Source organism: Erinaceus europaeus, chromosome 10 (assembly GCF_950295315.1).
Source record: "Erinaceus europaeus chromosome 10, mEriEur2.1, whole genome shotgun sequence".
Classification (NCBI taxonomy): domain Eukaryota; kingdom Metazoa; phylum Chordata; class Mammalia; order Eulipotyphla; family Erinaceidae; genus Erinaceus; species Erinaceus europaeus.
Genome location: NC_080171.1, coordinates 24945193 through 24972212, shown reverse-complemented (window position 1 = coordinate 24972212; position 27020 = coordinate 24945193). Strand labels below are relative to the sequence as shown.

Here is a 27020-nt window from a genome sequence, read left to right as displayed (position 1 = left end):
TGATCCTGTCCAAATAATTTAGAAAAATTGTTTGTTTACATATGAAGCATGTGCATTGTCCCATCTGCAAACTTCAATAGCTTTCTATTCACTGGAAATATCAACTTGCAGTATAAACAATCAAGACAATGTACGAAAAATATATTTTGTTCAGTAACTTACAATGCACAGAAAAATATCTACAAAATGGAAGTAATTATCAATCTAGCTTCCCAGTAAAAGTGAGGAAGACTAACCCATTCCACATTTCTTTCTAAACAAAGATTAAATAATTGAACATGGCTTACTTTTAGCTCTGTTTAGCTTGACATATATATTTAAAATACTTGTGTGATTATACATCGATCAGTCTTATTTTTAGATCACAATATACATGGCATTTCTTAAAAACATAAAGGCACAACTAGCAAGCAATAAAAACCAGCACCTGAATTTTTAAACTGATATCCTGAACAACTGCAAGTAAAGTACATTCAACATAGTGAACATAATTGGGGAAAGAGGAATCCAAAAACTGTTTTACTAAAAATTTCACCCATTAAAATGCCTCCTATGTTTAATATTATGGGTAAAGGAAAGGTGATGGCAGTGTAGAGAGGCAGTAAATCAGTATGTGGCAGCATATGAAGAATGTGGCTTAGTAATTACGCAGTTCAATTCAGGAAATGGCTCTCATAGTAAATAAACATTCAATATGACTATTAATAACAACATACCTGTATTAAGTCCAAATACACAGGCACAACTGTTTGCATATTATTACAGATTTTATAATACATTCTCACAGTTAAAAACAACTTGGGTAGATTATCATATATATATATATATATATATAACACATATTTGATACATAACTGCATATTATGTACCTCAATACATATAACTTGAACCCACAGCAGCACAAAACTCTCCAAATATTAAAGTTCTAAATGGATACTTATCATTTTTCTCAGAGTTGAAATAACTCAGCTCATGTGGCACCAAGCACAAGGACCAGCATAAGGATCCCAGTTCGAGCCCCTGGCTCCCCGCCTACAGGGGAGTCGCTTCACCAGTGGTGAAGCAGGTCTGCAGGTGTCTGTCTTTCTCTCCCCCTCTTCCCCTCCTCTCTTCATTTCTCTGTCCTATCCAACAACGACGACATCAACAACAATAATAACCAACGATAATAACAAGGACAACAAAAGGGGATAAATAAATATTAAAAAAGAGATAGCTCACTTAAAATGAGATAAAGAGATAAAAAGAGATAGCTCACTTAAAAAATATTTGTATGTGCAATGATAAGATGCACTGACTCATGAATTTACTTAAATAAGTATTTAAGTTAAATTCCTGCAAAAGCCTAACTCTGATTTGGCTTTTCACTAGAATGTATTTTTAGGCATCAGTAACTGATATTCTCCTTTATTATCAGAAACAGTATTTCTCCATCAAGAGAGACCAATAAAGGAAAATACATAAGGAACAGAGAATGTAATAGGCCAACCATTCCATATGTTATATATCGATAAGGAAGTTCAACTTCCATGTGCTGTCTTGCTTTACGGATATCATCACATGGAATACTGAACATTTTACAGGCTAACGGAATGGTGGTCTTTTTCATTATAAATTTGACAATTAGTACAAACCCCATCCCTATGAGGATTCGTAATATGGCTTTTCCTAACAGAGTCACAGTAACAGGAGGCCTAGCTAGAGGTAACATATCCAGAGAAGGATCTACCATTAGACCCAAATTATAGGCAATGTGAGATCCACATGCAATTCCAGCACCACTTCCTAGAGTCTCAGCTGTGTCTCCTCAAGATGAGTGAAGGAAAAATTTCCCAGTGAAGCCCAGTGATCATTAATGGAGCGTATTTGTGAGTTTGGTTGAAGTTGTCAATCAGTTCCAAAACTGGATAGAAGACACCTAAGATTAAAAGAGTATATCAGGGGAGTAGGGCGGTAGTGCAGTGGGTTAAGCACACATGGTGCAAAGCGCAAGGACCGGCCGCGGACCAGCGCAAGGATTGGCGTTAGGATCCCGGTTCCAGCCCCCGGCTCCCCACCTGCAGGGAAGTCACTTCACAGGCAGTGAAGCAGATCTGCAGGTGTCTATTTTTCTCTCCCCCTCTCTGTCTTCCCCCCCTCTCTCCATTTCTCTCTGTCCTATCTAACAACGACGAAATCAACAACAACAATGAAAAGCAAGGGCAACAAAAGGGAAAATAAATATAAAAAATAAAAATAAAAGAGGATATAGGAATCCAGCAATAATATCCAGAATGGAGTGCACTCCCATGTAAATTCTACTTACACAAACTAGAGAACAGCAGCAGGGAATAAGAATCAGTCCATAGATAAGAGGCTACTGCCAGCGGCCATAGGTGAGGAGGACCATGGTGGTGGGGATGGCGGTGCCCGACATGGCGTGGGTGGAGGGCATGCTGTTCTCTGAGTTGTAGAAGCCCTCCGACTTGATCATGGGTGGCCAGGCGGACAGCTGCCAGCACACAATGTCCTTGGTGCACTGGCCCACGTACATGACCAGCTCCCAGGTGACCACGAGCTGCCAGCCCACCAGGGGGTCCAGGCTCCAGATCCAGAAAGGGAAGAAGACTATAGAAGAGCTCGTTGCCCAGCTCCGTGCCCAGGCACAACAGGTAGTAGAGCGGCCAGTTGCCAGCTGGCCCTCCCCGCCCGTCAGTGAGTTGCAGAGCCCCCTCCACCCGCGGCGAGGTCAGCCCTGACCAGCTAGCAGTGCCAGCTGTTGCCTTAGCGACATGCTTAATGCCAACCGCGCTGCCCTCAGGCAGCAGGATGGTGGTAGGAGGGGAGTCCCTGCGTGGCCCACAGGCTGGAGTGGCGGTCCACCGAGTAGTGCTTCATTGTGGACATATACCACCACTTTCTCTACCACTCATCTATTGTTGGATTTTGCCATGTGGTGGACTTTGGCGTTGGCAAGTGTCTGCAGGACTCTCACTGCAAATGTGAGGACAACTACTAGCTCTTGAGCCCCACTTGCCTCAGACCTCAGACTTCCCACCAGTCCCCCTAGGTCTGTGTGGTCCCTGTATCTAGTCTGGCATCCATTGTCCTCTGCTTGGGGAACATTCATGTGGATGTTGTTTTTGACAGTGCACCCCTGGTGTAAGCTGAGGGTGACCCTCTGTGAAGTTTGTGGAGAAGTGAACTGGTTGCTGAAGAAGAATTGCTGTTTAGGCAAATGAAACAAACTTGTGCGTATCTTTTGCTGCTGACTTTTTAGCTGCTTGTCACATGGATGGCTCTGACCCAAACCCCTACTAAGGGGCACGTCCATGGAGTACAGTGGCTAGGCACTGATGAGAAAAGAAAATGAGGGGGAGCATTTGCTCCCAGTCCCTCTCTTAATACCAGAGAAGGTAACTCAGTGGCTCCTTGAAAGCTGAATCCATAGTTAATGTATGCAAGCTTTTTAAAAAATTATTTTAGTGTATTTATTTATAAAATGGAAACACTGACAAAACCACAGGATAAGAGGGGTACAATTCCCACCACCAGAGCTCCGTATCACCTCTCTCCCCTCATAGCTTTCCTATTCTTTATCCCTCTGGGAGTATGGATCCAGGGTCATTATGAGGTGCAGAAGGTGGAAGGTCTGGCTTCTGTAATTGCTTCCCCACTGAACATGGGTGTTGACAGCTCGATCCATACTCCCAGCCTGCCTCTCTCTCTCCCTAGTGGGGCGGGGATCTGGGGAAGCAAAGCTCCAGGACACATTGACAAGGTCGTCTGTCCAGGGAAGTCTGGTTGTCATCATGCTAGCATCTGGAACCTGGTGGTTGAAAAGAGTTAACATATAAAGCCAAACAAATTGTTGAGTAATCATGAACCTAAAGGCTGGAATATTGCAGATGAAGATTTGGGGTCTCCGTTTTTGTGATAGCCAGTAGGTCTATTTTAGGTATATTCCAAAGGGCCCATGACTTCATTTGTTTTTGCCTGACCCTGACATCTGATATGCATTATGGCTCATTGGGCACAGCCAGCATGCCCAAGGATTAATCCCACAGTCAGGAAGCTTTATGGCTCCCACATAGGACATAGACAAAATGACCTTTTTCGCTATGGACCTTGATCCCAGGGATTTGGCATTCCCAAGAGGAAGCAGTGCCCACCTAAAAGTCCAGCTGCTGGGTTCTGGAACATTCTCACAGAGTAGACAGTATGGCTTTCACACCTCCATAAAGGAGACCCTGATGCCTGATTGTACTCAATGAGATTTTGAGGGAAATATTTATAAAAAATGCAAAAAAACTATGACATATACACTGACTATTATCCTTCAAAGTTAGTAAGAAAGGAAGGGCTAATAGGAACAAATGAGGGAGAAATCAAGGGGTTAGGGGAATCTGGGTACAGAGGAGTGGAAAAAAATGGCACAAAACGGAGACCCCCACCCCCCAACTCTTCATCTGCACTGTTCCAGCCTTTAGGTTCATGATTAGTCAACAACTTGTTTGGCTTTATATGTTAACTCTCTTTTTAGCCACTAGGTTCCAGATGCTAGCATGATGCCAACCAGATTTCCCTGGACAGACAACCCCACCAATGTGTCCTGGAGCCCACTTCCCCAGAACCCTGCCCCACTAGGGAAAGAGAGAAGCAGGCTGGGAGTATGGATCAACCTGTCAATGCCCATGTTCAGCGGGGAAGCAATTACAGAAGCCAGACCTTCCACTTTCTGAATCCCACAATGACCCTGGGTCCATACTCCCAGAAGGTTAAAGACTAGGAAAGCTGGGAGTCGGGCTGTAGTGCAGCGGGTTAAGCGCAGGTGGCGCAAAGCACAAGGACCGGCATAAGGATCCCGGTTCGAACCCCGGCTCCCCACTTGCAGGGGAGTCGCTTCACAGGTGGTGAAGCAGGTCTGCAGGTGTCTATCTTTCTCTCCTCCTCTCTGTCTTCCCCTCCTCTCTCCATTTCTCTCTGTCCTATCCAACAACAATAATAACTACAACAATAAAACAACAAGGGCAACAAAAGGGAATAAATAAAAAAAGACTAGGAAAGCTATCAAGGGAGGGGATGGGACTCAGAGTTCTGGTGGTGGGAATTGTGTGGATTTGCACCCCTCTTATCCTATGGTTTTGTCAGTGTTTCCTTTTTATTAAAATAACAATAATAAAACAGAAGTAAAAAAAGGCACATTTTTTATTTTTTAAATTAAAAAAATTTAATTTATAAGATGGAAATATTGACAAGACTATAGGATAGGAGGGATACATTTCCACACAAAGTCCACCCCCAGAGTTCCATATCCAATCCCCTCCCTTGATAACTTCCCTATTCTTTATCCCTCTGGAAGTATGGACCCAGGATCATTGTGTGGTGCACATGGTGGAAGGTCTGGCTTCTGTAATTGCTTCTCCATTGAACATGGGCGTTGGCAGGTCAATCCATACTCCCAGCCTGTCTCTCTTTCCCTAGTGGGCAGGGCTCTCGGGAGGCAGGGCTCCAAGACACATGGTGGGGTCCTCTGCCCAAGGAAGTCTGTTTGGCATCATGGCAGCATCTGAAACCTGGTGTCTGAAAGAGTTAAGATATAATGCAGAAAAAATTATGAACAAATTATCAACTAATCATGAACCTAAAGGCAAGAATATTGCAGATGAAGATTTAGGGTCTATATTTTTGGAAAAAGATAGTAGGTCTATTTTAGGTATATTTCAGAGGGCCCATGACTTTACTAGTTTTTGCCTGAGCCTGACATCTGATATGCAGATGGACCCAGGTTATTGTCTGGGAAGATGGTGTCGTAGTTGAAAAAGGACTCAAAAGCTGGATTAAGGAAGAGAGTAGCTCCCAAACATGGGGAAAGTATATAAATCTTGTTAACTGTAAAGTCTATTGGTTTGATCTGGGGCTCATAGTCAGCTCAGGAGCCTATGTAACCTCTGCATCCCTGTAGGTCTGCGCTCACATTCTGTGGCTGAAAGCATTCCAGACTGCAGTAATTTCAGGACCCATCTTCTTTGGGTAGTAGGTAGAGTATGTTGTCCAACCTCCCTTCAGAGAGTGGAACATTCCCTACCATTATATATCCACATTGAGATAAAGATCCTATAGGGGCCCACAGAGGGGTCCATTATGCTGTTCCTGATGGAGATGAGCAGTGATAGTGGTGAGAGGAATCTGTTAGAGGTCTATGTCCATCATGTCTGTGTGGGAATCCCTGGGCTCCCTGACTAGGGCCCCAGGTGATGGGGTGGCCTGGTAGTGACTAAAGAGTCATCATTAAAGTATGCCAGTCTCTTGCCTTTATTAAGCTTTTGTAGTCCTTACTTTGTCTAACAAAGTTAGCTTTGGAGTGATTGGGGGATGTGTGATAGAAGGTAGGTGAGGAGGGTGTCTAGGTCTAAGTAGAAACTGCTTCATTAGGTACTTTAAGGTAATTTTTTTAGTTCTTTCTAAAAGAACTTTCTTGTTGTATTTATTGACTCGCTGCCAGTTCTTAGCAACATTGCCCCGCCAGATATTCGTCGGGATGCGGCATCATCTAAGTTCACTTCCCACGTCTACGTTCGACCGGACCTGCCAATATACGCAGATATCTTCGCCCACCCTGTCCAACGCTTGACGTCTCGTCACCCAATCTGGTCCCCTATGCCTACACTGAACTTCTCTGTTCCAGTCTCTTGGAAACAGAGTTGGCAGTCAGCTGAGGTAAAGAACAAACACCTCATCACAGACCCCTGCAAGCGTCAACCCGGCTTTGACCTAGCACGTTATGATTGGGCCCTCCTCAATCGCTATCGAACAGGCCATGGCCGGTGCACCGCTATGTTCCATCGCTGGGGAGCCAGAGATGACCCGAACTGCCCCTGCGGCTACAGACAGACTATGACCCACATAGTCAATGACTGCCACCTCTCCAGATTCAAAGGAGGTCTCGGAACTTTACATCAGGCTCAACCTGACGCTGTTGACTGGCTATGGAAGAAGGGCAAACGCTAGAAGAAGAACTCGCTGAAAATATTGTGCACTTTTGTTATAAGGTATATATTTTCCCCTAACTTATGGATATATGTACATATGCCCCATCTCATGGGCCCTGGTCTATATCTAGGTTTTGAGGTTTTGTTAAGAAGTGTGCCACTCAAGTGTTCCACCTGTTATATGGAAAACTGAGAAATATTATGCATGTACAAACTATTGTATTTGCCGTTGAATGTAAAAAATTAATTCCCCAATAAAGAAAAAAAAAGTGTGCCACTCAAAATGGAGTTTATGAGTCCTATGAGCTAGGAAAGGAAATAGCACAATTTTGACTTTGGCAAATATATCTTATCCCTGAAATGCATTTAAAAAATCCAACATGCTTTTCAAATACTCAGTCAACTTCAAGTTCTGCTTTTATAACCTCCAGTGACTGAGCATATTGTATATATGAGCATATAGCTATATTCAGTACTGTTTCACTCAGTTGAAGATGAAAACCTTCCTAAATAGCCAGTAGATGGCACACCAAAACTAATTTTGTATCATCTAAGTGACAAGTAAAAGCATATTTGTGTTTAAAAAAAACAAAAAAACAACAAACCAGGAATCTGGAAGTACAAAGTTGAATGAAGAGGAATTCCTTGGCACTTGGCTCAGTGGTGGAGTGCAGGACTTGCATGCCTGAGGCCCAGTTTCTATTCTCTGGCTGTGTATGTTAGAGTTGTGTTTGGCTGATGTATCTCCTCTATCTCTCTTTTAAAAATCAATAAAGTCCATCAGAATAGAGACTTGGATAGCAGAACTCAGTTTAACAAAGGAGTAGAAGGGGAAGGGTAGTCCAGTGGACACTGGTGGAAGGACACTGGTGGTTTGGTAGGGGGAAGTGGTGGGAAAATGCATTGTGAGGAGGTGAAAAATTGTACTTCTGAAATACGCATAGGCTTCTAAACCAAAGTAGATCAAAACCAAATAGATTCTGTTGAAAATAAAATCCACGGATTCACTCTTTCATATCAACTAGGAAATTCATAGGCGGTGGAATTAGATACAACTGAAGCCAATCCCTTAATGATTGTGCTACCTTGGGTAAGTATTGCAGATTCTCTTAGTCTCAACTTCATCTCTAAGATGGGAGAAAGACAATTACTATAGCATATGGCAGAATAGATGTTCAAAAATGTTCTTTTCCTATTTATCTACTTTCCTCTTTTACTTGCCTGAGCCTATTCATTCTTTCATCTCTTAATTTTCTTTCTCCATATTTTCATATTCATCATATTTAAATTATTTACTTATTTTTTTAATGAGAAAGAAGACATAGTGAAGGAGAGACACCTGCAGCACTGCTCCACTGCTCATGAAGTTTCCTCATTGCAGATGGGGATTAGGGATTTGAACCTGGGTCATTCTTCTTCTAGCGTTTGCCCTTCTTCCGTAGCCAGTCAACAGCGTCAGGTTGAGCCTGATGTAAAGTTCCGAGACCTCCTTTGAATCTGGAGAGGTGGCAGTCGTTGACTATGTGGGTCATAGTCTGTCTGGAGCCGCAGGGGCAGTTCGGGTCGTCTCTGGCTCCCCAGCGATGGAACATAGCGGTGCACCGGCCATGGCCTGTTCGATAGCGATTGAGGAGGGCCCAATCATAATCTGCTAGGTCAAAGCCGGGTTGACGCTTGCAGGGGTCTGTGATGAGGTGTTTGTTCTTTACCTCAGCTGACTGCCAACTCTGTTTCGAAGAGACTGGAACAGAGAAGTTCAGTGTAGGCGTAGGGGACCAGATTGGGTGACGAGACGTCAAGCGTTGGACCTGGGTCCTTGAACATGGTGACACATGTGCTCACAGTCTGTGTTATTGCCTGGACCCTATGATCAGAATCTTAAAAAGGTTATTTTAAGAACTGGATGCCTTAAACTCATGGACAATGTGGAAAATTAATGTGTTTTACGGCAGATGAAGGGAAAAAAGTAATCTCTAACACAAAGGAATATAAGTTAAACTGATGGTTTACTTTTTAGTGTATTTCATGAGGAAAAGCCAATCTCATTTAAAAAATACTCAAATATAATTATCTTTCTTTTTTTCTTTGTCACCAGGGTTATTGCTTTGTCACCAGGGTTATGTGCCTGAAGTCTTAGCAATAATTTGGTTACTTCTCATTTTTTTCTCTTCTTTATTAGATAAGACAGACAGAAATTGAGAAGGGAGGGTGAGATCAATCAATCGATCGACAGATAGGTAGATAGAAAGAACAAACTGTAGTACTGCATCACTGCTCATGAGGCTTCCCCCTGCAGGTGGGGACTGGGGGATTGGATCTGGGTCTTTGCTCATGGTGACATGTGCTCTCAAACGGGTGTGCCACTACCTAGTCCTCTCCTCCAAATTTATAATGGGAAGAGAGACACGTTAGATGGGGCTATCTCTGGTGACAACATGACAAGGCACATCTACTTTCCTCTTTTTTGTTAATTTATTTTTTTGAAGAGAAGAAAGTAAGGCTTTATTGCTATTTAAAAAAATATTTTTATGGGGATTCATAGTTTACAGTAAATTGAATGGATGGTACATTGTTGGTAACATGTGTAAGCCTGATAGAGCTTAGGGAGAACTACCACCACCTTTGGATGAAGGTCTGAGAAGATAACCTCTTGATAAGTCTCTGTCAACCGAGGTGAGCATAAGGGGGGAAACTCAGACTTGGTTCTTTCCTTCTTGACTCTCAGGCCCACAGATACCCCAGTACTTCTCTCCATTAACCACAGGCCACATGGCCGCAGATTCACTTATTCAAAGTCACCTTCTGATCACAGAAGAACACACCTTATCACACACTTCATCACACACCTCAGACCCCAGACAAGAGAAATTCCAAACTATATGGCCTTTTGATATCCATCTTCTCTCTGTCTCACCCTACGAGTTTAACCCCTATGCTTCTCTCAAATACCTTTGTATAATTAAGTTGCTTGTGTTATGGAGAATAACTGTCTTGTATCTCATCAATTCCTGTCATACCAGCCCCTTACCTTAGGGGCATGCTGACTGTTAAGAAACCTGTAATTTCTGTCATATTTCAATAATAATTACCTCCATTGCTTTGCTATTTAACTCATGTCCACTTTGCTAATAAACGGACTCTAGGATTCTGGGATTCTAAGGACTCAGATTCTAGGCATGCTAAGAGTCCCCTGGTGTCTTTTACTTCGTGTCACCCCTGTCGTGAGTGAGAAAGAACCAGCCCGTTACCTTTCCCCTGGAGGCCACCCTGCCGGAGAAAGAGACACCCAAAAGTACATATGTAAATTTTTTAAACTTTCTGTAAACCACTCTCACCCCCAATCTAGGTCCTCTGCCGCCATCATGCACCAGGACCTGAAAGCCTCCCATCCTCCCACCTCCAGAGTCCTTTACATTGGTGAAATGCACCAAATCCAGTCCAAGTTCTGCTTTGTACCTCCCCTTTTTGCTCTGATTCCTCAACTTCTGTCCAGAAGTGAGATCATTGTATATTCATCCTTCTCTTTCTGGCTTATCTCACTTAACATGATTCCTTTGAGCTTCACCCAAGATTTTGACGCTCAGTTACACACTATCCCGGGGTGGGAGCAGTGGGGAAGGATGCCAGCACGCTTCTAGCTTTATCAGTCTGTATAATACATAGGTATTAGAGTACCTATGTAGTGATCACTTTACATTCCAACTGCTGTCTTGTGCTCTTCATCAGGAGCACAGATTGTCGCTCACTTCTCAGCTCTTCTCCTCCTCGTGGAAGACTGGCCTGGCCTGTGCTTCACAGAATGAACTTGGCCCCTGGATCACTTTGTGTCGTCCTTTTAGACTACACAGTTCAGAATCCACATATCTTCTGTAATGAGGAGCTTATTACTTGAAGGGCATTCCATGCATGCTGAAAGTCTATGACCAGCCAGTAGGCTTCTTGGTCTGTAATTTTAATGAAACCTAGGAGATCTTGATTTTTATCTGTCCATATTTTAATTTAACTCTGCATAGTATGATAAGAATAGCTATAAATATAGCCATATAGTGGAAAGCCACAAAATATTTAGAAAGAAAAAGTAAATGTGACTGAGATAATACTGATTCATTATGGCTAGTTCCATGTTAGTGGTTTGGATTGGTACCTGCATGTGTTTAGGTGAGGAAGTTAAATGTAGTACTATCCTATTTTCGTTTATTGATTGAGATTGGTTTGTTTTCTCTAACATGGGAAAAGACTGACTTCGTGCACCCAGGAGGTAGCACAGTGGCTAACATACTGGTCTCTTAGGCATGATGCCACAAGTTTAACCCCTAGCATTTCCTGTGACAGAGTGATGCTCTGATTCTCTCTCTCTCCTTCCCCTCTTTCTCATGAATAAATGAATAAATGCATAAACATAAAAAAGGTCTATAGACATCTAACATGGAAGGATGAAAATTATACCTGTATGTCAATAACTGCCCTCTGTAAACCATTATGTCCTTAATAAAACATTAAAAAATAAAAAATAAATATATATATGCATATATCTGTACCCATGTACATAGACATACACACATACACACACACACACACACACACACACACACACACACACACACACACACAACTAGGGAATGAAATGTTTGGTTTGACAAGGGTTTTGTGAGCAACATGTCAAGATGGGACCATCTGTGCTAGGCCTGGTATCACCAAGAAATATTACCTTCTTTTTGGAGACTGACTCCTTGGTTGAAAGATAAAGTAATTTAGAAGAAATGTTGTGGTCCGGGAGGTAGCGCAGTGGATAAAGCACTGGGTTCTCAAACATGAGGTCCTGAGTTCAATCCCCGGCAGCACACATACCAGAGTGATGTCTGTTTCTTTTTCTCTCCTCTTCTATCTTTCTCATTAATAAATAAATAAAATTAAAAAAATGTCAAGAATCTTAATATTATTCACTATGATTTTTATTTGTCACTTGTAATGTCTGAGCAAGGTTGACCATGTAATGGGACATAACAAAGAAAGTTTTCTTCTTTTCAGAAAATACAAAATAATATCAAGTATGGTAATATTCAGGTACACAAAAGCATAAGTGTACCTGGATATTCTTATAAACATATATCTGGTATACAAAATAATGGTTAGCAGAGGGCTCTGAACTCCCAACTCCATTAAGATTCAGAGAGAGAGGAGGAAAAAGGGAGGGACATTTGGATGCAGAAATAAGTGTAGGTGTGACTTGGAAAGGAAGAGAAGACGGGACCATGGGAAAAAAGGGCAAATATAAACAAATATAGATGGATAGTTGTAGAAATTATAGCCCATATCTACAACCTTAAGAGAACTGCTATGGTTTATAATGGAGGGATTGGGGACTCAGAACTCTAGTCGTGGGAATGGTGTGGAGTTGTACTTCCATTATCCTTTTTAAAAAAAGTTTTAAATTATCTTTATTTATTGGCTAGAGACAGCCAGAAATTGAGAGGGATGGGGGATAGAGGAGAGAGCCACCTGCAACCTTGCTTCACCACTCGTGAAGCTTTCCCTACTGCAGGTGGGGACTGGGGGCTTGAACCCGGGTCCCTGCACACTGTAACGGGCACTCAACCAGGTTCGCCACCACCTGACCCCCATTATCTTTTTATTTTGTAAGTAAATATTAAATCACCAATAAAAAATTTTCAAAAAATAATGGTCAAGTTTTCCCATGCTTCAGCACAGGATCCTGAGCAGGAATACACCATGCCTCTCTCACTGCAGCCTTGCAGAAAAAGCAGAAGCCTGGAGCTGGCCAAGTGGATGGCACTGGCCTGAGCCCACTGAGCTCACTCCCAGTGAACTGAAAGCACCAGCTCACCTTCTCCTCCCTCTGTCACTGACTCCAGTGCATGTTTGAGAAAAAAACGTATTGCTTCCTCTAATTTGCAGTATAATTTTGCAGGGTAGAGTATCTGTTGCTGCTAATTCTTATCTTCTAGTGCTTTGAATTTGTTGCTCCACTCTCTCTTTGCCTCCTGAGTGTGTGATGAGGAACATAATAAATATGTGATAGTCCTACCTTTATATGTTATTTCATCCAATCAGTATCCAACAACAACAGTTCACATTCCCACCAGCAGTGCAGAAGGGTTCCTCTGTCCCCACAGCCTCTCCAGCATTTGCTGCTGCTGTCCTTTTGGATGTATGCCATTCTCACAGGGGTAAAGTGGTGTCTCAGTGTTGTCTTTACTTGCATTTCTCTGACAATCAGCGACCTGGAGCAATTTTTCATATGTTTGTTAGCCTTTTGGATCTCTTCTGTAGTGAATGTTTTGTTCATATCCTCTGCCCATTTTTTTTTTTTTTTTTATCTTCCATGGTTATTGCTGGGGCTCTGTGCCTGCACTACTAATACACTGCTCCTGGCAGTCATTTTTCTCATTGTTGTTGTTTGAGAGAGGAGGGGATGACAAAGAGGGGCAGAGAAAGAAAGACACTTGCAGACCTACTTCTCATCTTGCGAAGTGACCCCCCCACACCCACCCCCACAGATGGGAAGTTGGGGGCTCAAACTGGGATCCATTCTCACAGGGGTGAGGTGGTATCCCAATGTTGTCTTTATTTGCATTTCTCTGACAGTCAGTGACCTGGAGCATTTTTTAATGTGTTTGTTAGCCTTTTGGATCTCTTCTGTAGTGAATGTTTTGTTCATATCCTCTGTCCATTTTTGGATGGGGTCATTTGCTTTTTGTTGCTAAGTTTGCTGAGCTCTTTGTATATTTTGGTTATTAAACTCTTGTCTGATGTATGGCATGTGAAGATCTTCTCTCATTCTGTGAGGGGTCTCCTTGTTTGTGTGATAGTTCCTTTGGCTGTGCAGAAGATTTTCAATTGGATGTAGTCCCATTGGTTTGTTTCTGCTTTTAGTCTTCCTTGCAGTTGGGTTTGTTTCACTAAAGATGTCCTTGAGGTTTAGGTGGGAAAGTATTCCACCAATGTTTTCCTCTAAGTATTTGATAGTCTCTGGTCTAACATCCAGGTCCTTGGTCCACTTGAAGTTGATTTTTGTTTCTGGTGAGATAAAGTGGTTCTGTTTCATTCTTCTGCATGTTTCAACCCAGTTTTCCCAGCACCATTTATTGAAGAGAGCTTCGTTTCTCCATTTAATACTTTGGGCCCCTTTATCAAAGATTAGATGTCCATAGGTATGGGGGTTAGTTCTGGTTTTTCAATTCTGTTCCACTGGTCTGTGTGCCTATTTTTGTTCCAGTACCAGTCTGTTTTGATGATGATGATGGCCTTATTTTCTGCTGGATTCTTTAGGTCTTTCTATGTATACTATCATATCATCTGTAAATAGTGAGAGCTTGCCTTCTTCCCTTCCGATCTGTATTCCTTTGATTTCTTTCTCTTGCCTGATGGTGATGGCAAGAACTTCCAATACTAAGTTGAAGAGTAATGGTGATAATGGACAGCCCTGTCTAGTCACCGATCTGAGGGGGAATGCTTTCAGCTTCTGTCTATTGAGCCCCCGGATCCCCACCTGCATGGAATTTGCTTCACAAGCAGTGAAGCAGGTCTGCAGGTGTCTATCTTTCTCTCCCCCCTCTGTCTTCCCCTCCTCTCTCCATTTCTCTCTGTCCTATCCAACAACAATGACATCAATAACCACAACATTATTAAACAACAAGGGCAACAAAAGGGAAAATAAATTTAAATTTTTTAAAAAAAGTTAAAAGAAAAAAATTAGAATAGAGTAAAAATCCCCTAACAGTCAGTCAGCAGCTTGGACCACTCTAGCTTGGCTGCAGTTAGCCTGAGCAAAGACAGCCAATTGTAAGAATTATTAAAAAAAAAAAAAAAGAATAAAAGAAAAAACCCTTCAGGTAGTCTTTCCCAGGCAGGGATGAGGTTCTTATTGGTCAGGTATTTTGTCACTCAAATAGAGCTCCAGCCACTTAAAAAAAAAGAGAAGTTAAACAAAAAGGAAGAGGATTTGAATGACACTCCTGTTGAGCCAGGAATCTTGGTAAAGTAAATAGCTCAGTGGCAAGCCTGCTAGAAGCAGCTGTGCAGCCCCTGGTAGCTGGTTCTTTGGTGGGGGAGGGGTGAGCTCAGAAATAATCAAAAGATTTTCCTTTGTCCCCTTGGCCTCCAAGAGTGAGTTATGGGACTGTATTTTGGTGTCACTCTGACCAGCCTGTGTTTACCCTCCTACAGACAGCCCAGTATCCTACCCTATGCAGAGAATCCCAGGTTGCAAGCTACTGCTTCATGGAGCTCATGGCAGCTGCAGCTCCAAAGTCACCATCTTGGCTCCCTCACTGGCAGTTTTTACAAGTATTACTGCTCAGAACTTAACAACTATATTTTGAAATGATGGTTGGTGACCATGTACCAACTTATGTTTCTATACATTTATGGGATTTCTTGAGACGGATATGGAAAACACTGTGGTATAAAGGCCATGTTATTGTCTTTGCTATCCACAGCATTGAAGACTGCCATTGAACTGGCTCATTTAACCATGGCCTCTTTTTGGCCACTATCCATCCATCTCATCACCTGAGCTCCTGGACAAAGAATCCTTGGATTCCCCTATGGATAATATGGACCTAGACCTCGGATAGATCCCTCTTTTTACCATCACTGTTCACACCCAATTGGGAACATCATTCTAAGCCCTTTTCTAAGTTTCTTCAGGACCATGACCTCATTATGAAATAGCAATGGTAGGGACTGCCCCACTCTCCAAAGGGAGGCTGGATCATCCTACTCTGCCACTCAAGGAAGCCTAGCTCTGAAGTAAGCACAGCCTAGAGTGTTTTCAACTACAACTATAGACTGTGAGCTCTACCTGACAGGGATGCAGTTGTGCAGTTTCCTAGGAATGGATATGGGCCATAGTTTAGATCATTGTGGTAAACAGTTAATTGCATTTATGTGTCTTCTTTAAGTTTGTGAGCAACTTTCTGCCCTCATTCTGCTTCCTAGCTCTATTCTCAACTCTGACACCATCTTCCCAGACAATATTACTGGTCCGCCCTTATGTTAGCTATCAAGCTCAAGCAAAGATTATTAAGAGATAGGTTCCTAGGAACATTCCTAAAAATAGACTTCCTAGCCTCCTTCTACCCTAATGTCCCTGCTTTCATCTGTCCTATTTCTATTTTATAGTTCTTGTTCTTTTTTAAAAAAGATTTTATTTATTTATTAATGAGAAACATAGGAGGAGAGAGAAATCACTCTGGTACATGTGCTGCTGGGGATTGAATTTAGGACCTTGTGCTTGAGAGTCCAGTGCTTTACCCACTGTGCCACTACAGTTCTTGTTTATTGAACATTCTGTTCCTTTTTTTCCCCATCTTACTGCATTTCAGTGACCAAGTTCCAGATGATACTTTGATTCCACTCCTACCTCTCTGGTCAGATAGCCTCACCAATGCTTCCTGGAACCTCACTTCTCCAGAGCCCTATCCCACTAGGGAAAGAGAGAAACAGGCTAGGGGCATGAACTGACCTGCCAACACCCATGTCTAGCAGAGAAGCAATTATAGAAGTCAGACCTTCTACCTTCAGTACCAAATTTTTAGTCCATACTCCCAGAAGGTTAAGCAATAGGGAAGTTTCCAATGGAGGGGATGAAACAGAACTCTGGTGGTAAGAACCCTATGGAATTACACCCCTATTACAATTATACTCCTTAAAATCTTGTAAATAAATATTAAATCAATAATAAAAAACACATTAAAAAAGGGAAAGAGAGAGAGAGAGAGAGAGAAAGAGAAACACTTCCAGTGCTCATGAAGCTTCCCCCATGCAGGTGGGAACAGGAGGCTTGAACCTGGGTCCTTGTGCATGATATGTGTGTACTCTACCAGCTGTGTCACCATACATCGTTAGTGCTAATGTTCATTAAAAGGGTCAGAAAGACAGCTTATCTGTGTAGCGTCCTGATTTATCTTACATATGACCCGAGTTCTAGCCTGGCCCATGCTGCACTGGTGCTCTGATATCTTCCCCTCTCTCATTTCTCTCTCTCTCTGAAAAAAGGTGACTTGAAGTGATAAATTCTCATTGATGACAAAATAAAATATATACAATTCAGGAAAAGAAAAGAATAGAGCAGGACAGGGAACTTCTTCTTCTTCTAGTGTTTGCCCTTCTTCCGTAGCCAGTCAACAGCGTCAGGTTGAGCCTGACGTAAAGTTTCGAGACCTCCTTTGAATCTGGAGAGGTGGCAGTCATTGACTATGTGGGTCATAGTCTGTCTGTAGCTGCAGGGGCAGTTTGGGTCGTCTCTGGCTCCCCAGCGGTGGAACATAGTGGCGCATTGGCCAAGGCATGTTCGATAGCGATTGAGGAGGGCCCAATCATAACGTGCTAGGTCAAAGCCGGGTTGACGCTTGCAGGGGTCTGTGATGAGGTGTTTGTTCTTTACCTCAGCTGACTGCCAACTCTGTTTCCAAGAGACTGGAACAGAGAAGTTCAGTGTAGGCATAGGGGACCAGATTGGGTGACGAGACATCAAGCGTTGGACAGGGTGGGCGAAGATATCCGCGCATATTGGCAGGTCCGGTCTAGCGTAGATGTGGGAAATGAACTTAGATGATGCTGCATCCCGACGAATATCTGGCGGGGCGATGTTGCTAAGAACTGGCAGTCATGGAACCGGGGTGGAACGGATGGTTCCAGAAATTATCCTCATAGAGGAATATAATTTGGAATCGACCAAGTAGACATGGGGGCTACGGAACCATACTGGGGCACAGTATTCTGCAGTGGAATAGCATAATGCCAGAGATGATGATCGTAGTGTGGAAGCGCTTGCGCCCCATGAGGAGCTGGCCAGTCTTGCAATAATGTTATTCCTCGCGCCCACCTTTGCTGCAGTTTTTATGAGATGTTCGTGAAATGACAGGATGCGATCAAGAGTAACGCCAAGATAGACTGGCTGGGCTTCATGCCGGATTCTCGTATCGCCAAGCTGCACATTAAGCTCACGCGAGGCCGAGGCATGGTGTAGATGGAAAACAGATGATACCGTTTTTGCAGTGCTAGGGATTCGTCGCCATTTTTTACAGTAATCAGATATCAGAGACATGTCTTCCGTGAGTGTTTCCTCGAGGATGTCAAACTTGGATGCCTGAGTTGCACAGCAGATGTCATCGGCGTAGATGAACTTCCTTGAAGAAGTTTCTGGAAGGTCATTGATGTAAATATTAAGTAGCATAGGAGCCAGAACAGAGCCCTGGGGGAGGCCACTTGAGACAAGTCTCCATCTGCTAGACTTGTCACCCAGATGCACCCGGAATCTTCTGTTTTGGAGAAGAAACGATATAGTGTTGGCCACCCATGGAGGCAGGCATCTTGAGATCTTGACTAGTAGACCATGGTGCCAGACCGTGTCATAGGCTGCTGTGAGATCAACAAAGACAGCACCCATCTTTAAATTCTTCTGGAATCCATTTTCAATGTAAGTTGAGAGGGCCAGGTCTTGTTCGCAGGTAGATCTTCCTGGGCGGAAACCAGCTTGGGTGGGTGATAGGAATTTCTCTGTAAGATGAGAAATACGTGACAGAAGCAGCCTCTCAAGGAGTTTGTAACACACGGAGAGGAGAGAAATTGGTCTATAACTGGCGACCAGTGTTGGGTCTTTCTTTGGTTTCAAAACCACTATTATCTTCGCATGACGCCAAACTTTGGGCATAGACTCAGATTCCAAGATGTGGGACAGGAATGAAGCGAGCCACTTCTTTGCCGTGGGACCCAGGTTAAGGATGAGTTCTGGGGTGATGTTATCATAGCCAGCAGCCGTTCCCGGTTTAACCCTCTTCAAAGCGTCTTCCAGTTCAGACAGTGTAAAGGGAGAGAGTTTTGGAGATGGACAAGATAACCAGAAGTGGGATGACCACTCATGGGAAATTTCTCTTTTCCAGACTGGGTCGATCTTAGCACGTCCAACTTGAGTTAGGTGACTGGCCACTGAGTTTGGAGATACGGGAGGATGGGAGTTGGGAGGGGGTTGGCTACCAGCACCCAGACTGTGAAGAAGCTTCCAGGCCTTCCTACTTGAGTGGGTGAAGTTCAGACTTTCCATGAGTTGTTGCCAGCGGGCGTGGCGTGCTGCATCCAGGGAGGCAATGAGATGGTCAGCCACATCTGGGTCGCCCGACTCATCATACTGCTTTAGTAGTTGCTCGCATTCAGCATCAAGACAAGGCGTATAGTTAGCACGTCTCCCACGAGGAATGGCTTGGGAAGCAGCTTTGAAGATGGCTTGGCGGAAGCGCCTGTAGGAATCTTCAGAGGGGATAGAGTTAATTGGAATTGCAGGAATAGATTTGTTGGTAAGATCACTGAACAGACGCCAGTTTGTTTTCCGAAAGTTCCATCTTAGTTTCTTCGAGCACAGAATCAGTGGGAGCTGGAGACCAATGTGGATGATAGCTGGGCGGTGATGACTGTGCGGGAAGATCTTGAGAACTTGTCTCGTAGTGGGAAAGGCTTGGCCGTTGACTGTGCTAATCCAGCACAGGTCGGGTGACGAGTCTTTATTCCATCTAGCACTGTGAAAAGAGCCTGGCTGTTTGGGATCGTATAATAGGGAGAGGTCATTCGCTGGAGCCCAGTTGGCTAAGATAGAGCCGTCAGCACAAGTGGAGGAATATCCCCAGTCTTGGTGATGACTATTAAAGTCTCCAACGTAAACAGCTGGGTGATTCAGGCTAGGCAGGACCTCATTATCCCATGAGGCACTGGGAGGCTTATATATGTTGACGAGCTGAATAGTTCCAATAGTAATGGAGTCGTAGAAGGTCGAAGAGGCCGTATGGTAAACGTCCGCAAGACACGATTTGGCGTAGATGGCTCGGCCGTGTTTAGGATGGAGATTATAGCATATTAAATCGAATCCACTGTTGGTGAATCGAGCAGTTTCATCTACTGCTATATGTGTTTCTTGTAGGCAGATAACATCTGCCTGATGCTGTATCGCCAATTGACCAATAAGAACGCGTTTGGCAAAGGACAGCCCCTCAACATTAAGTTGGAGGACTCGAAGAGCAGGACCAACAGCTTGAAAGCTGTCAGGAGCTGCTTGTTGCTGGCTTTGAAAGTGACTGGGATCCATGTGGATTCAGTCGGCTAGGAAGGATCGTCAGTTTCCCCAATGAATGGGTACTCACGAGATGCACCACGGGAAGGTCGATCCAATGCATCCCGGGCTCACTCTGATCATGCCACTCAGTTGTGTTTTCTGGCTGAGGCATAAGGAGTGAAGGAGGGTTAGGCGCACACATCTATCCTGGGTGCACAGTAAGCCAACAGTGACTGTTGGTGCCTCTCAAGGCACATCACTTTTCCTCCAGTTGCCCATCTTTATCTCTGTGTTCTTATCAGATCAAGCTGCCCCTTTGCTTGTCCTAGGCCTTCTTTGATAGCTTATGCAGAGTTACTCAAGACTTGGGTTCTTTGTTTTGTTCTAATGGGAAGAAAGGTCATGTGACTACCTAAAATAACAGAAAAATAATCAAAGAAGTAGTAATTAAAACAATGAAACCAAATGGGAACTTACATCACTCGATGATGATACAGAGTGCAGAACTAAAACCCACATGTGCACAGGCATTTAAATTTGACAATGGGGCCAAAACTATCCATTATGGATAAGTAATCTTTCCAACAAATGATATTGGAAAAACTGGACAGCCACATGGAGAAAATGAAACTAGACCACCACTTAATACTATACACTAAAATTAGCTCAAAATGGGTCAAAGATCTGACTTATAGACCAGAAACTATAAAATACGTAGAGGAACCTATTGGTGAAACACTTCAGGACCTTAACATCAAAGATGTACTTGGAGACTCAACTCCATGGACAAGTGAAGCTGAAACAATATTAAGTAAATGGAAGTACATCAAGCTCTAAAGTTCCTTTCTGCGCATGAAACAGTGAATCCAGAAATATAAACAGGCAACCCAGCATCTAGGAGAAGATATTTGCACACCACCTTCTGACAAGTTGTTGATATCAAACAACTAAAAAATACTTACAGGGGCCAGGTGGTGGAGCACCGGGTTGAATGCACACACTACAGTGCACAAGGACCCAGGTTCAAATCCTTGGTCCCCACCTGCAGGGTGAAAACTTCACAGTGGTGACATAGAGCTGAAGGTGTCTCTGTCTCTCTCCCTCTGTATCTCTCCTCCTCCCATCTCACTTTCTCTGTATCTATCCAGTAATAAAAGATTTAAAAAAAGAAAGTACTTACATGCCCAATGTAAATAAAAAGAACAAGCCAGTAAAATAATGCAAAGTTGGAATTGGTAATTCTTTATGGAAAGATACACATGACCTACAGATATATGTGAAAATGCTTACTTCAGCCATCATTGGAGAAATGTGAGATTACACCTTACTCTTGTGAGAATGGCCTTCTTCAACGAAAAGATAAATGATAGAAGTTGGCAAGGGTATGTAGAAAGAAGATCTCTATTCCACTGATGGTGGAAATGCAAAATGTAGCCATTGTGGAGAATAGTTTGGAGAGTTCTTAAATTCAAATGGAAATAACCCTATGCTCCAGAAACACCACTCTTAGATATTTATCCAAAAGCCATGAAAACATTAATCTGAAGGGACACATGCACCCCATGTTCATAGTTGCATTATTCAAAATATAAAAGTATAGAAGAAACATGAATTCCCCTCGACAGATGATATGATAAGGCAGTTATAGGACATAAACTCAGTGGAGTACTACTCAGATTAAAACAGATGGTATTGTGTCTTTGTGGACAAATGGAAAGGAACTGGAGGTAATTATGTTTAGCAAAATAAGTAAAGAGATGAAAGAAAGTACTGACGGTTTCACTCATATCTGTAATTCAGAGAAGTGATACACATAAAATTAAAGAAAGTGAAGCAAACTGTTTATAAGATTTGTGAGGACTGGGAGTCTGGCAGTAGTGCAGTGGGTTAAGCGCATGTGGCACAAAGCCAAGGACCTGCTGTAAGGATCCCAGTTGGAGCCCCTGGCTCCCCACCTGCAGGGGAGTTGCTTCACAAGTGGTGAAGCAGGTCTGCAGGTATCTATCTTTCTCTCCCCCTCTCTGTCTTCCCCTCCTCTCTCCATTTCTCTCTGTCCTATCTAACAATGACAACATCAATAACAACAACAATAATAACTACAACAACAATAAAAAAACAAGGGGAGCAAAAGGGAAAATAAATAAATTTAAAAAAAGATTTTTGAGGACTATGTTAGTTATTTTTTGGGTGTGGCAAGGTTGGACACAGAACTCTGGTGGTAGGTGAAGTATAGAAATATACCCAGTTTGAAATGTGCAGAAGAATGAAATTGAACCAGTTTATCTCACGAGAAGCAAAAATTAATTCCAAATTGATCAAGGACTTGGAAGTTAGACCACAAACTATCAAATATTTAGAGGAAAATATTTTGCTAAGATTTGTTATTTGTTATTAGGAAATAAGAATTTCCGAATGCTTATCACATGAGCACTACTAAGAAGACACTATTGACATTGTTAGTTATCTTAAAACTGGACTCATTCTATCCCATGTCTGTATTTATAAAAATATGGTTGATGAACTTGTCCTTTCACCTAGAATTATCCTGGATTCTTCCTAATTCTCAGGTGGAGTTAGCACTATAAACCAGTGTCACACAGGTTATCAGCACACATTATGAGTCACAAAGGCAATAATGGAAACATGGACTTCTTTGCACTTGAATGTGTATAATCCATGGGGGGTGGCTGTTCCTTGATCATCTGGCCTGAATCAGTGTGGACCTTCTATTTTATTTATTTGTTTGTTTATTTATTTTTAGTTTTAAAAAATTAGTATTTATTTTCCCTTTTGTTGTTTTATTTTTGTAGTTGTTATTGATGCTGTTGTAGTTGGATAGGACAGAGAGAAATGGAGAGAGGAGGGGAAGACAGAGCGGGGAAGAGAAAGACACCTGCAGACCTGCTTCACCACCTGTGAAGCAACTCCCCTGCAGGTGGAAAGCCGGGGGCTCGAACCAGGATCCTTATGCAGGTCCTTGTGTTTTGTGCCACATGTGCTTAACCCGCTGCGCTACTGCCCGACTCCCAGTGTGGACCTTTTAAAAGTAGGCGTTAAGCTTTATTCTCTCTACACATCACAAAATAAGGTCCAGGAGAAAAGGAATCAATATTTAATTTTATTTCCCATGCATGTATTATCAACACTGTCTTTAACTTTCATGCCTGAATCTGTGTGGTCCAAGCTTAAATCCTCCTCATCAGGGCACCCCTTTGATCCATCTCCAGTTCCAACTAAACTACAAGGTGCAGAGAAATAGAGAAATAGTAATGTTTCAAATAGTCACTGAACCTAAAGAGAGAAGAATCAAGATCCATGCACAGAGTAGGATGCCTGGCTGTGGCCCCACACCACTGAGGAAGGCCTGAGACCTGGCCTCCAATGAATTTATAGAGAGGACACTCTTCATGGAAAATTCCAGAAGAAATATTTCAGAGCAATCCTTTCCCTGAAGGTCAGGAAGAGATGGGGTGTGGCTTAGTTTGGGCTCATCTAAAGTAGAATCCAAGACAAAAACCTGGGTGCAAGGAGTTTATTTGGTGGTATGTGTGTGTGTTGGGAGGTGGGGTAAGGGGGAAATGGGGAGCAGGAAGCAGAAACAGGATGTAGTGAAGTGAGACAAGTAGTATGTGTTAAAGCCAAAGGGAGAGCTGACCAGGTAGGGAATATGCCTTACCATATGCTACGTGAAGATTTGAGCCCCAGAGGCACCTGGGAAATGTCACAGAACCAAAGGAAGCTCTATTTCTTTATCTGAATGAGAAAGTTGACCTGGTAGTGTTAATGCTCATAGGCAAGGTTTCAGGTCTACACACACGCACATGCACATGCACACACACATACACACACAGAGACAAGGAGAGAGAAAGAGAGAGAGAGAGAGAGAGAGGGAAAGAGGAGAATCAGTAGCCAAGTTTCCGAGTCCCAGTTCTATTTTATGGGATGAGTGCAGGGAGCATTTGAGCCAGATCTTTCAAAAGTTTTGGGCTTTGAATGATGGCAGAGGATCTAGTGGGGGTTGTATTGTTATGTGGAAACCTGAGAATTGCTATGCATGTACAAACTATTGTATTTACTGTTGACTGTAAAACATTAATCCCCCAGTAAAGAAATAAAAAAATTATTCACCAAAAAAACAAAACAAAAAAATCTTTATTAGGTTAAAAAAAAAAGAAAGAAAAGAAATTTCTAGATTTCTAGATGTAGAATTCTTTAGTGACAGTCTTCACCCTGCCTGACACTAGCCACAGTCCGACAAAACAAAACTAAACCCAGAAGGAAAAAGTAAAATATCAACTAATTAGCATAAGCCCATAACTGAAAAAATAAAAAGGATATTTTCTTGGATTGAAGATGGTAAGAAAATACTATAACTGCATTTGATATTAGAAGAGGAATGTTAAGTCAAAGGTACACACAGATAGTTTTTACTACAATATCAAAGAATGGTAATTATGGCTTTCTCATAGTTAATATGTTATGTAAGAATGAAAGACTCATTTTAGAAAAAGACAAAAAAACCTTAAAAAATTCTAATAAAAAGGAAGACAAGTCAGAGATAAAAGAATAGAAGACTTAAATAGGTATTTTATACACAAAAATCAATAAACAAGAGGAAAAACTATTGAACTTCATTAAGCATATGGGGAATGCTAATAAGACATAGCATACAATATCATCAGGCACTTAGCCAAATGGAATTTATATCAAATAACCATGTATTGATAAGACAACAAGAATCTTATATAACTATATAAAAAAAGAGAATATAGCTCCATACCATGGGAAAACTTTTAGTTATCTACTGAAAATAAATAATAAAAATTCCCCTATGATCTAGAAGTCTTCTGTATTTATGAAAATTAGAGGGAGAAACCTGAGTTAAGACTTTCCTGACAATTGGAGGGAGAAAGAATGAAAGATTGAGAAACAGAGAAAATGAAAGAACACAAATATTAATTCTAAAGCATTGCTTTGTGATACTATGGAGAGTGAGAAGTCCCACAATCTGCATTCTGCAAAGTGAGACCCAGGAATGTCAACAGGAGTTCAAAGGAAGATGGAAGAGTCAGCAGAATAAATCTCATCCCCAAAGCAGGAGATAATACCATTCAGTTAGTGAAATAGGAAAGTAGGAGATGACTTCCTCTTTCACCACCTTCTTTGCTATTTAATTCTTCAGTGGTTTGTTGGTACCTTCCTAGATGAGAAATCTACATTGCTGACGCACTGATTCAAATGTAAATTTTATCTGGAAACACTTTCACAGATATATGACCAAATATGTTAGTCTAAGTATCCACTAACTTGTGATATTAACTACCTTAAGACCAAAATTAAATATAAATACAGAATGTATACAACAAATATTCATACCTCACTGAAAAAAAAGTTTTGGTTTTTGAATTGACATCCATTAAGAACACGCTCTGTCAGACAACTCCACCATGTGTCCTAGAGCCCTGCCTCCTCAGAGCCCTGCCCCATTAGGGAAAGAGAGAGACAGGCTGGCAGTATGGATCGACCTGCCAATGCCCATATTCAATGGGGAAGTAATTACACCTTCTGCACCCCATAACTCTGGGTCCATACTCCCAGAGGGATAAAGAATATGAAGGCTGTCAAGGAAGGGTTTTGATGTGGAGTTCTGGTGGTGGGAATTGTGTGGAAATGTACCCCTCTTATCCTATAGTCTTGTCAATATTTTCATTTTGTAAATAAAAATTAATAAAAAAATGAAAAAAAGAGCATGCTCTGTATTCACTTGTCCTTCTGAAGCCTGTGAATCTGCATTTGTCTAAGCCTAACTGTAGGTGAAGTCATGTCTAGCCCATGTGCTGCTTTAAGTACAGTGGGCATGATACTCATAAATCCTTTTACTACAAAGTGTGTGAGTAGGTATTTTACTGGGAAATATGGGAATGATATGGATGATATGACAAAGACATATATGAAAACTGTCTCTATTTGAAATTTTACATTTGAAGGAATGAATTCCTCATAGGACAATCTAGCAACTGGGATGTTTCTGGCAATAGCAACTCGATAAGCCAAAATAGCTTTTGACCTCAAATTCCAGAGGTCTCCACAGCTGCTTGTACTAGCAAGACTATCTACTACAAACACACTATCTCTTATTGGCCCATACTTTGTTAAGGTTTGTTATTGGAAGAATTTCCTAATGCTTATCATATGAGCAGTGCTAAGAAGCATTATCAACATCATCAGTTATCTCAAAACTGGAATCATTATATCACGTATTTGTATTTATAGAGATGTGGTTGACAAACTTGTCCTTTCATCCAAATAATCTACAGCTATGACATCATCTCCCCAGACAATAACTTGGATCCACCTGCATATCAGACGTCAGCCTCAGGAAACAAACAAAACTAGTATAGTCATGGGCCATTTGGAATATACCTAAAACAGACCTACTAGCTATCACCAAAATGGAGACCCCAAATCTTCATCTGCAATATTCCAGCCTTTAGGTTCATAATTAGTCAACAATTTATTTGGCTTTATATGTTAACTCTTTTTTTCAGCCACTAGGTTCTGGATGCTAGCATGATGCCAACCAGACATCCCTGGGCAGACAACCCGAACAATGAGTCCTGGAGCTCTGCTTCCCCAGAACCCTGCCCCACTAGGGAAAGAGAGAGACAGGCTGAGAATATGGATTGACATTGTCAGTGCCCATGTTCAGTGGGGAAGCAGTTACAGAAGCCAGACTTTCCATCTTCTGCACCCCACAATGATCCTGGGTCCATACTCCCAGATGGATAAAGAATAGGGAAGCTATCAGGAGAGGGGAAGGGATACGGAGTTCTGGTGGTGGGAATGGCATGGAGTTGTACCCCTGTTATCCTATGGCTTTGTCAGTGTTTCCTTCTTTTTTTAAAAAAAATATATTTTTAATATTTATTTATTTATTTATTTATTTATTCCCTTTTTGTTGCCCTTACTGTTTTATCATTGTA

The 27020-nt window shown here is 42.2% G+C and overlaps 1 protein-coding gene and 1 pseudogene across 1 annotated transcript in view; both read right to left on the bottom strand.

Moving 5' to 3' along the window:
- The window catches only part of LOC132540855 (prorelaxin H2-like), a 256765-nt gene that overhangs the window by 196885 nt on the left and 32860 nt on the right, over nucleotides 1-27020 (bottom strand). The window lies entirely within an intron of this gene.
- Nucleotides 1272-3313, bottom strand: LOC103112050 (sphingosine-1-phosphate phosphatase 1-like; annotated as a pseudogene).